Source organism: Apis laboriosa, unplaced genomic scaffold (assembly GCF_014066325.1).
Source record: "Apis laboriosa isolate Shangri-la unplaced genomic scaffold, ASM1406632v1 scaffold11_cov152, whole genome shotgun sequence".
In the NCBI taxonomy this organism is placed as follows: domain Eukaryota; kingdom Metazoa; phylum Arthropoda; class Insecta; order Hymenoptera; family Apidae; genus Apis; species Apis laboriosa.
This window is the reverse complement of record NW_025221020.1, coordinates 1,504,611-1,517,087: the sequence shown is the minus strand read 5'-3', so window position 1 is coordinate 1,517,087 and position 12,477 is coordinate 1,504,611.

Below are 12,477 nucleotides of genomic sequence, written 5' to 3'. Positions count from 1 at the left end.
TTTTTTTTTTTTTTTTTTCTTTTTTCGTAACAAAATCGTGAACGTCTCACGATTTCGTCTCTCTAAGTATCCTATGTTATTATTATTATTGCTATTATTATTATTACTATTAATATTATTAATATTATTAATATTATTATTACTATTATTATTATTATTATTATTATTATTATCATTATTATTAGTAAAGTAAGATATGTCGGTTTTTTTATTGTCGCGCGCGCGCATCTGCTTGTTAACAGCAGACACTGCCTTCTCACCTGTGAAAGAAAGAATCGCGTCGAAACGCGTGGAAACGAATTTGACCGTGTTTTTCCAATCCAATCTCCCGAAGAAAAGCGAGTATGAACGTAGGAGATAACGTCGCTTTAACCGGCCTCATCCTTTGTCAAAGATATTTCGCGTTCTGTGCATAAGTACACGTATAAGTACACATACACACACACACACACATATACACACAGCATATATATATATATATATATATATTATACGCGCCTCTGTGTATATATATTTGATTAGCACGCTTTTCTTCGTTCGAGTTAATCGTGCGTAATTAAGGGTGAAGGGAAACATTGGCTTCCTTTCGTTGTCCGCGTTTTATATATATACATATATATACGAATCAAAGTGGCAACTAGGTCGAGTCAGTTAACTCGGCGATTTTATATTTTATGCAGAGAGAGAAAGAGAAAGAGAGAGAGAGAGAGAGAGAGAGAGAGAGAAAGGGAGAGAGAAAATATGGAAGGAACTGGCCTTCCAATTGCCACTTTGCACGACCATAACACTAGGCTTTTTTTTTCGAATGCCATCGTTAGGTTAGGTCGTTCGACGATCGGTCGAGGAAGGAATATACGTCTCGTTTATTCGATTGTGGAAATTGTGGATACGATTGATTGCAACGTACGTTTCGTCCTCGACGGATTTCTCCTTCCCCCACTCCTACCCCCCTCTCAAAAAGAAAAAAAAAATGTCGGTGCGAGAAGCCAGAGTTCCAGTTTTTCGACTCCGTCGTCGTCATTCGTCGGTTCGAGGGACGAAATTTTTTCGAGAATTTTTACGCGGCGGGAATCCTCTCGAAATCGTGCAATAGAAGGATCGGTCGCGGCATTACGCGATTCCACGTTCATCCGCATATACGTCCGCTTCGGGCTCCCTCGATTATTGGTGCTAACGCGAGCGTGTCGGAAAAAGAAATCACTCGGAGAGAGTTTCTCGCGCCGGCAAAGGGTCAAGGAAGATAAGGATCGAACGGAAATTCGTTCGGGAGCACGAAATCCCCCCCTCCCCTCTCCCGTGCTTTCGAGAGTGTAGACGAGAGAACATAGACTGTTCAGCAGCTCTGTGAGGTGCGTATGTGTGTGCGCGCGTGCGTGTGTGTGTTTATGTTTGCGCGAGAGTGAAAGAGATCGATCGACGAACGAAGAAAAGGACGATCGATCCCCCCTTGCCCCCTCCCCGTGTGAATCGTCGAATATACGTCGTCGGAGTTAGTTAGCGTCGAGCGACACTGGAGAGAAAAGGAAAGAAATCCAATCGCGAGCAAAGCGACACGCAACTGAAATAATACATAGACGTTAAAGAGCCTCTAACATAAGACTGATTAGCTAATCCCTTTTATGTATATATATATATATATATATACACCCATATTTCGCCGAGTAAGTTTAACGTTATTGAGTCGAAAATGGTAGAAGTTCCATACATGCATACACACGCATATATATATATACACACACATATTTCCTCATCTCCGTAAAACTGTTGTCCTTCTTCTTTTAGTCTTATCTCCCCTCTCCATCTCCCCACCTCTCCCCCGTTCATCCATCGCCAGACGCATCGTCCTTCTCGAAACTACTCGAAACTATCGCTCGTACTTTTGTGTTCCTTTCTCGCGTCCTTCGCGCAGCTAGTTGCAATCGAGCGGACAGTGTTTCCGGGGAAACGCGAAAGCGGAAAATCGAATTCCATGGGATTCTGGAAATTGCGCGGGTATTCGAGAAAGAAAGAAAGAAAGGAAGAAAGAAAGATGGAACGCGTTTTACGACGTTCGCGTCGAGGAAAGAAAAGGGAAGAAAAAAGTGGAATTCGATCGATCGATGTTGAATCGGCGCGCGCCGTTTCCACTCGGTCACCCTCGCGGAACGGACGTTTCCGCGTTCGCGGCCGAAACACACCGCCACACACACACACACACACACACACACACATATATATACACACACACTCGCCGGCCAGAAGCTAACTGGTGTAACGAGATTCGCGAGCACTAGTGACCTAATACCAAGTACCTATTATTACCTATACGTAACGCTTTACGCATTATCCGTACGCGTACGTTCCGGGATCCCGAAGCAAGGAGGAAAGCGCGCGGGTCCCGCTCGATCGAATCGATCCTTTCCTCGCGCCCTCCTCTTTCTCTCGCCGACGTGACAAGTGCCAACAAGTTGTTGTACGCGCGGCGAGAACGATCGTGAACGGGAATCGGTCGATCGGTCGAGGACGCGTTGCGCGAGCTTTTTTCTTGCGGCTCCTCGACACACCTCTTCTCAACAGCGCTCGAAAAAACCTTGGCCCCTTTTTCGGTTTTCGAACCAACTGCACCCTTGGAACGAGCGGAGACCCGCGGGACGGTACAGCCGTTCCTACTCGTTCGTCTCGTTGAAAAAGAAAAAAAAAAGAAAGAGGAAGAACGGGGACACGCGCGGCTCGGCTCGCCGCACAGTGGATCGACGTTTCGCGTTTTCGTCGATCGTTTCTTACGTGTACGTAAGAGTTGAACGATAATGAAGCCTCGCTCGTATTTTCTAAAAAAAAAAAAAAAAGTATTTAGTGTGTAACTAAACGGATAAACAGTTTAACGCTTAGATCGTATGCGTAAATTGGCGCGCGTTCTTTCCCTTGGCGCGTCACCGATCTGCAGCATACGGCATCGTAAGATTAACCGGAAATGTTTCCTACCTAAGTGACGAGTTCTCTCTAATATCGTGCAAAGGTGGCTCGTGGCTCTAAAAAAAAAAAAGAAAAAAAAAGAAATTTCTTAGGCCTATAAATATATAAAACTATATGTATATATAGTTTTGAAACCGTGTAATATATAAATATGTATATTAAGAAGAAAGAATCTGGTATCGCAGATTACGAGAATGAGTGGAATACGAGAGCGATTATTACGTGTTGTGTGTACGTGTTCAAAGAAGTAAATAGAGTATAATCGTGCGTGCGTCGTGAGTGTGCGTACGAGTGTGAGCGTCTGTGAGAGATGTCCGCCGAGAGTGTAGCTTTACGTGTAGAGGCGCAAAAGCGCGAAATCGATGCTAGCGATCGCAGCGGGAGACAGGAATTTGTTTGATAAACTCGTCCGGCCTGCATCGATACGACTTGTGCGTGTGTGCGTCGTATCGATCGCCCGACCGAGACGGGCGAACCGAGACGAAGACACACGAAGAGACACGAAAATTTTTTTTCTTCGTCACCGGTTTTCGCGCGAAGAGAACGCGCGAAAACATTTATTTTTGGGGATCCACGTTCCCACGCGCGACAAGAAATGTTCCAGAAATTCGCGCTTCGCGGATTTGTTCTAAAGAAAGAAAAGAGAAAAGAAATCCACCATCCGTTCCTTCGAGTTATTATATCGAACGAACGAAGTGAAACGAGTCATTCCTCGATTCCTTCTCGGCGTAGATCCAATTTTCCAACGTTTCGTTTGTCGCGTTGTCACTCATCGCGACTCAACCTCTTTCTCCGGACGACGAATCATTGGCCATTTTCTTTCTTTTTTTTTTTTTTTATATATATATATATATATATATTGAAAAACGGATCCGCGTTTAACTTTCGAATTCGACGATTTTTCTTCGTTTTCCGTGATTATTTATCTCTCCACGCCTCCCCTCCCTCTCTCTTTTCTCTCGTTTATTCCACCAACGGTTGTACTTGCTCCGATCAACTTTTTGTATATTGTATTTTTTCCCCCTCTTTTCTCCCTATTTTTACATATTTCGCGGAATAATGCGTGAATAATTTAAGTTAAACACCATAAATCTCGAGGACTGCCCTTTTGTTCCTACTATTCCGTGTCCTTTCTTCTTCTATTTTTTTTTTTTTTTTTTTTTTATTCCTTTATTTTATTCCTATGCAATTTACGTACGATTAGTCATATACGTAACACGAGTAACCTAAGATTTTTTTTTTTCTTACGACATTTTACGTTTAGATTTTAGATTAGGTAAGACACGTAACACCGTTCGATAGACGGACGCCGTAATTTCGACAACTTTCTTCCGGTTTACCTTCGAGTATCACGTACCTTTTTTTTCTTTTTTCTTTTTAAGGATCGCTTTTCTCTTCCTCTATTCTTTTATGCTCTCTCTCTCTCTCTCTCTCTCTCTCTCTCTCTCTCTCTCTCTCTCTCTCTCTCATCTCCTACGTTACCTTATTTTTCGCGTTCGTTCGCGTACGAAAACTGCCTCTTAGCTCTGTCCAAAAGACAATGTTTGTTTACACATATACACACACACACATACCCACACACACACGACTGCTCAATAAGACTAGATTGCTCAAGTTCCGTGTCTGTTCCGTGTAGTTAGCGCGAAATCAATCAGGGAAACATGGACGCAAGTTCTCTCGCGTTGCACTCGCGATGCACAAAAGAGAGGAGAAAAAAAAAAGAAAAAAAGAAAAAGGAGAAAGTGGAAAAAAAAGAGAACGATTTTTCAAAGTCTCCCACGGTAACTAATCTTCCTCGTATATTTCCCATTTTCCTATTTTCACCTTTCTCTAGTTGTCTCCATCTCTTTCCACAAGCCCCCTCTCTCGCAAACTTTTACGTATATATATATATATACACGCATATAAAAATTCTACCTACATACGCGCTCTCCTAGACGAGAAACTAAGAGAAGAAGAAGAAGAAGAAGAAGAAGAAGAAGAAGAAAATCACTTTGACCGACTTCCTCGGAGAAACGACTAATTTTTTTATACAAGGATCTTGTATAAGCGAAGCTTTTTTCTACGCTGAACACGTATTTTGCATAAGGACAAGAAGAAAAAGAAGAAGAAGAAGAAGACGAAGAAGAAAGTAAAATAGAGTCGAGAATCGATATTTTAAAATATCACGTAATTGTTAATTCGACTGTTAGAATTACCGTATACATATATATATATATATATATATATGAATATGTATATATATATGTTAAGTATTGTGACGTCAAGCCCGCGAGAGGAAGGACAAGGAAAAAAAAAGAAAAAAAAGGAAACTCGATCGACAATGGAAACGCAAGCAAAGTTTCGTTTGGACCCTCCTCTCCCCCCCCTTCCCCCCGTTGGTCGAACGAGCACGACCTCGTCGAACGATCCTCGCTCTCGATCGCTCTGGATCGATGCTCTCGGTTCGACTCGATCGTGCGACTCGTTCAATCGTTCCTTCGATCTTAGACGGCGGGTGAACGTTTTTTTTTTTTTTTTTTTTCCTACTATTTATTTTTTTTGTACATATACATTATTGTCGTATTTATTTGTCAATAAAGAGCTTGCGACACGCGACACGATTTTTAAGGATGCTTTCATGATCATCGGCCTCTTATCCGTTACGTACCCCGTTGTATTCGATTAACGATGCAATCGAATCGGCCATCTTCCTTTCTTTCTTTCTTTCTTTCTTTCTTTTTTTTTTTTTTTTTTTTCACTTTTCAAATCGAATACGACGGTGTATCATCTCCGACGATAATGTATCGCTCGATCGTTCCTATCATTGTTGTATCGTCTCCTATCGTTAATCTTTCGAAAAATCGGTGTAAGAATAGAAAACGATAAAAGAACATGAAATCGAAAAGGAGAAAAAAAGAAAAAAAAAAAAGAGAGAAAAATGGATCAATGCTACCACAATGGGAATCGTAATCGAAGAAAAATAATCATTGTAATATCGTTAATCTAGTAATTACAAATGTGGAACGACAAGATTCATTTCGAGGTCGTCTTTCTTTTTCTTTTTTTTTTTTTTTTCTTTTTTCTTTTTTTTTAACTTTTATCGGCGGAGAAACGAATCGAAAGAGGTGACGAAATCCCTCTATGGATCGTAATCGAAGAAAAATAATTATTGTAATCTCTTGTTGAAAATGGAACGATGCAAGGTCGTCCTTTTTTTCTCAACTTTTATCGAATCGAAATTCCAAATCGTGCGCGCTAATCGTCACGCACGTTCGATTGTTGTAACAATTATATCGGGCGACGAACGATTCCATTCCTTTCAACGAGTCGTTGGCGTGGCCTACTCGCCGAGAAAATTCCTTTTTCGGGACGATTGAGCACCGTTGAATTACCGGATCATCACGAGACGCGTGAGGTACGCGACTCGTCGTTTCGCAATCTCGTCGATTTTGCGCCGTTGCCGTTTTGAGACGCCTTCGTCTCTTTCCCTCCCCATTTTTGGTAACCATGGCCATATCAAAAATACACACACGAATATACGCGGAGATTCGAAACAAATGAGAGAGTCATTTGTACTTTGGATACCTTATTCACGAATTATTTTTTCTTTTTCTCTCTCTCTCTCTCTCTCTTTTTTTTTTTTTTCTTCTCGTAGAACCGTAACGAACGCGCTTTCGCTATCGTTCTCGCTGCGACGAAAAGAAAGTGCTGTAACCCCGTCCCCGTTTAACAGGATCACCCCGTGTATACGCACCCGAGGGTGATGATCACCTTTCCACGCGTGCCACGTGTCCAGGGGAACGAAATATACGATAAAGATGTTCGTACTTCGAATCGAGACGGGGAGGGGAAAAAGAAAAAAGAAAAGAAAAGAAAAAAAAACGGAAAAAAAGAAAGAAGAAAAAAAAAAGGAAGAAATGTTACTAATCGTAAATAATTGTAATTGTAACGCTCGACGTTGTAAAAAAAAGAAAAAACGGAGACGGCAAACGGAAGCTTCCCCGATAGTTCGTCGATAACACGCTGCTGCCAGCGATCGATCTATTCCGCTCGCAATCCCCCTCGCCTCGTATCCTCGTATCCCCGTTTTAACCGTAATTTACTACTACCGTAATTATACGCTGTACGCAAAAGGAAAAGAAGAAAAGGCAAAAAAAAAAGAAAAAATGGAGACAGAATTTTATTTACCAAATACGAGTTTTTTAATAAAACACTTTTTTGCGAAAGAAAATAAACCGCTTCCGCTTCTTTCCATCTACATACTCCCCTCCCTCTCCTCTTTAGAATTAAAGTATTTGATAATTCTTTATATTTCTTTCTCTTTCTGCATCGATTAATATTGTAGTATTTTCAGCATGGTTAGACTCAATTTTTCTTTTCCTTTTTTTCTTTCTTTGTATGCATCATCCTAACAGGTGAAATTCTAATTCTCTTCTTGAAAAAAAAAAAAAAAGAGAGAGAAACTCTTATTTCGAAAAAGAGCGTTCGAATATTTCTTCCCTGAGATTGTATATCTGCGGAACGCGAATCTCCTCTGCGTTGAACCTTCCCCCTCCCCTCCGTTTCCTCAAAGAGATGAATGAGTTTTCAAGGGACAAGTTAGAAAGCAGTCACGACCAAATATGGCCGCATCTTCGACGACAGGATTCTTGGGAATCGTGTTTGGTCCGCGAACCGGCAACCAACCGACGTATATATATATATATATATATATATGTATATATACAACACCGCTTTGCATCTCTGCGCGTCTCTGTTTAGCGCTCGGCGGCGAGGAGGCAGCGCATAACGCCGACTCTCGTTATAACTGCAGGCCCGTTCACCGCGAGGCTGACCTCGATTCCTCGGTTTCAAGAACGTGCCAACTTGGCGTCACGACTCCGGGAATCGTCGCGACCTTTGCGTTATTCCTCTTGTTCCACGATTTTATGACGAATTTGCCACGATTTTGGGCCGGGGAGATATCGATCCAATTTCGATCGAACATTCAATTACGATTCTGCGTAAACCGATTCAGTTCAGTTTTCTATAAAGAATAAATAAAAATTTTAACTTAAAGTTTAAATCGGGATAAGTTTATTTGTAAATATCGATCGATCACGCTTTATCACGCTGTTTCTTTATCGATAAATACGATAAATCGGCGAATATTCGGAAATTCGAATAGAATTATAAGATGTGGCCACGATCTGTGACACCAACTTAATTATAGGTGGTAGGAGGTAGCTTAAATCGAGCGTGTACAGTTTCTGGCCACTTGCCGGACTTCGGGAACGCTGAGAAGTGCATCAAGGTGAGCACGACGATCGACGATTAACGTGCATCTGATTAACTCGTTCCTACGTGGAAAGCTTCCGTTCTTCCTTCGAGAACGTATAAATATATATATATACTTAACAGTGACTAAAGCGCGTTCAAGGAGACGCGTTCGTGTCTCGCGGCTAACCTCTTTGTCCGCGTTCAACAACCGTGGCGGATTACACGTAGGATCGCTCCATTTTTCCATTTTACGAATCGAGTACAACTGTTTTTAATCCTCTTAAGACGATTCCGTTAATCACTCCGTGGAAAACACGAGAGATTGAACAGCCTCTCTTTTCACACGCGATTCATAACGAGAGATTTCGAGATTAAATCGGTCGAAATAAATGGGAAACATCGAAGAAGTTTGATGTTTCGAGAGTTAGATCGAGATGGACTGGACGAGCAGGTACCGTTATTACCTGTTCCCAGAACAGTCTCCAATTTTATCTCTCCGTTCCTGCACACTGGTCAGGAAGAGGAGGAAGAAGACTCCGATCCTCTCTTCCTCGCGTCCCATCTCCCTTTCGACCACCTTTTCTCTCTCTTTTTCTCTCTTTCTCTCTCGCTCTCTCGCTGCCTGCCTCCCCCTCTCGCGAAATTTCAGGTTCGTTAACCCCTGAAAACGAGTCGTTTCCAGGGAAATATTTTTTTTTTTTTTTTTTTTCGTTAACACCTTTCGAGTTGGAAACCTCTCCTCGAGATCCTCTCCGAGATTCGAGATACAAGAAAAAAAAAAAAGGAGAGGACGGATTTCTTAGTAGAAATACCAGAGGAATATCAGTTGGAACGAAACGAAAGTCGAAACCTTACGCCGAACGTTCCGAAAGCAGCGTTAACGAGGGGCTTAGTTATTCGAAGGATACACCGTGTCGTGAAATCACGGACGCGGTTATCAAGGTCATGCTCCATTCGAGGTCGAGACGCGGTTAAATTAATTTCCAATCGAGTGCGATGGCAATGAGAATACTGAGAGAGAGAGAGAGAGAGAGAGAGAGAGAGAGAGAGAGAGAGAGAGAGAGAGAGAGAGGGAGAGAGGTGGATGGAGGGCGTACGCCGATACGATTCCAAAACGTGCGCGCCAGAGATCGTTGTCCTCGTTCGAAGGTGCATGGATGCGCGCGCGCTCATCCGACTCCTACCAGCGAAAAGCCACCTGCCGCATACCTTTAGCTTCGTGGCCGGAGGCGGCAGCCTCTCTCTCAGAGGAGAGAGAGAGAGAGGGAGAGAGAGAGAGAGAGAGGGGGGGAGAGCAGAGGCTGATTCGCGAAAAAAAGATTCGCTTTCGCGAAAGTACGAACGAGGCCTTTTCGTTTCGTCGTCGTCTTATGAAAACGTGAGCGCTTAGCTTAGCGAGAAAGAGGAACGAGAGATAACGAGATGCGGTACCTCGATCTAGAAGGTAGCTCGAAGGTAAAGGAAGAAGTGAAATCGTATGAAATTTGAATCACGTGTATATCGCTTTATTAGAAATATCTACCGTTAGATGCGATTAGAGATTTCTGACAAGTAATTTCAAGCAACATTTTTCCGTGATCGAATATTATATCCACTCATTTATATATTTTTGCTACTGCATTTTTAAAACTTTCCCCTCGATAAAAATTATACATATCGTATCCGTTGGATTTTAAAGACATCGTATCATCGTGTTGTTACCTAATCCGACATATTATTTTCTAATAATTTTTCAACTTCTCGATCGACGTACAAACGATCATAGATATTTGATCATCGGAGGAGTTTTGATTTGCGAACGAAAGGATTAATCCTATCTTCCTGCGTCGAGTAGCCTTTTTTCCCAATTGAGAAGAATTGGGAGCAGAAAACTGAGAATTAAAAGGAAGTGGATAGGGCAAGAAACGTAACGCCACGGAGGAATTCTTGGCACGCGACGCCTATGCACCGTTGCTCGAGGAGCGGTTCGCAGCCCGTTCCACGCGACTCCAGCCTGGGCTCCGGAATCGGTAATTGCTAAGCGAGCTGTGATCGGCCTGGTTACGCGCCCGATTTCGGCACGAAAACCGTTTTTCCTCGGCCTCGTCCACTTTCGACCTCCGCGAATAATGGCTCGCTCGGTCCCCTCGGTAAACGCTTCCCTGCATTATTACGTAAAAGTTAACCGCACACGCGATGACGATTACGCGGCGAGAATAACGTCGTGATTTCATCGTTCACCGTCGTCACACGAAACATTGGCAATCCATTATTTTCGAACCTTTTAACGAAGATGATACAATAAGATCAATGGAACGTATAATAATTTTAAACGAGTAAAAAAAAATATTTTAATCTATTGATCCGAAAAATGCTTAAAAATTACGTAATTGCAATAACTCGAGAGTAATCGATCAACGATTTATAAATGAGACGCAAATAAAAAAACTTGTAACTTTATTGTAAAACTCTATTGTAAATGGTCCACGAAGTTGGAGAAACGTTGAATCGACTAGGAAACGAGTCTCGTAATGATCGGCCTCGCGGCAAGCGAAATCACAGGCGCGCGCGCGCACGCGCGTCGTGCCAGCAACCCAGATCTTCGCGCGCAATGGAGATATACCGTTAAAACGAACAGAGGCCCGTAACTCCCGTTCGACGAATCGTCGTTTTGCCAGCAATTCCCCTCCCTCTCCTCCTCTCGACCACGAGAAGAAATCGCGAAAGGAAATGCGGATCGAGGAACCGAGCCTTGAAAAGGATAACGAAGGATAAACGAACAAGAGTCGAATTGGAAGACGACCGACCGATCGCTCGCGGTGAAAGCTACGTGCTTTTTTCCACCGTTTCTTTCAATAATAATTGTCGCGATCGCTCTTCCTCGCGTGCTTCAAATTGCTTCGCGGACAAACGTGTGAAACGTAAGAGAATGAGATCGTAAGATGGGTGACGTTGAATCGATGAAAAAGGATATTCGATCGTGGTACACTGATACCGTTCATTAAACTCGGTTATAAACGACTTCCCGTGTGTTTCTTGCCTTGTGCGTACATAGAACGCGAACGGTTCCACGAGCGAAAGTAATTTTAGCGGGAAGTTATCGCGAGTAATAGGGTGGCAGGAGGAGCGGTTTTTTGTCGTATTACGTCTTTCCTTGTTTTTCGAATCGAGAGCAACGAGGATGGACATAGCATCGTGAGTTCGTGCGCTCTGACGAAATCGTTACGTGCCGCGTCTACACTAAAACCGTTCGCGAGCAGAATTATTCGCAATAAAGATAAAGTTGAAACGTACGAGCTCGTACGTATGATATATCATCTCTCGAACGAGAGATTATTCGTTGTTCAGAAGACGGGCAAAATTTTAATCGCGATCAAAGTTAAATTACAAAATAAAGAAAGTAACTTTATCCGAAATTTCATCCGATCGATTTTTCAACATTGCTCCACCGTGTGTGCGATCCAGTGGCACGCAGTTGGGCCAAATGTTCAAGCGTTTCGCGAGCTTGAACTCGAAAGGATCGAAAAGAGAAGATCACGCGATTCGCGGCGAATAATTTCCCTTTCGACGCGTGGCACACCGAGTTTTGAAACGCGAGCGAAAAAAAAGGAACGGTTGTTCTCGCCTCTGAATCAGCGATCCTGATAAACGGCGACGGCGCAACATTCTCACGGCCGTCGAGCCGCTTTCGAGCCTCCTCCATCCTCGTGCATCGTCTCGGCGCGCATTGTTCCGCCGCAGTTTTTTGCATAATTCCACTTCCGACATTCCGCGGCGTTGCAGGCCGCGTGGCCATCGAGCGGCACGGTTCCACCGGCGAAAGTGGCTTCGATGGCGAATAATCGACAACTACGAGCGCAAGGTGGGTAAGGATAGTGGGATAGGCGAGGGAGAAGAGACGGTGGATGGCCGTGTTGGCGCGCAACGATGGGTCTGTTTGCGGTTTTGCAAAACGGGCCAGTGGTATGTCGGACACGTCTGACAGGATTACCCGCAATATCGGTGAGAATGGAATCGACGTAACTCGAGTGTCGCCGCGATAATCCCACCGCTTCTGGGATACGAGGGAAGTAGGAGCGTTTCTCCATTCTCCCCGTTCTCTTTCCAACTTGTTTCTCGTACTTCTCCGTTCTTCTCTGCCCGACGCGACGCTCCGAGCGAGACTAGACGGGGAGAGGAAGAGGAGAGCGAGCTTCTGTGCACTTGCTTTTCGTTCCTTATGGGGAAACTCCATACGAGGATAATATGGAACGTTGTACGTAGTATATCTCGAGTAAGACAGACGACAGAATTTGTCTCCAAGTT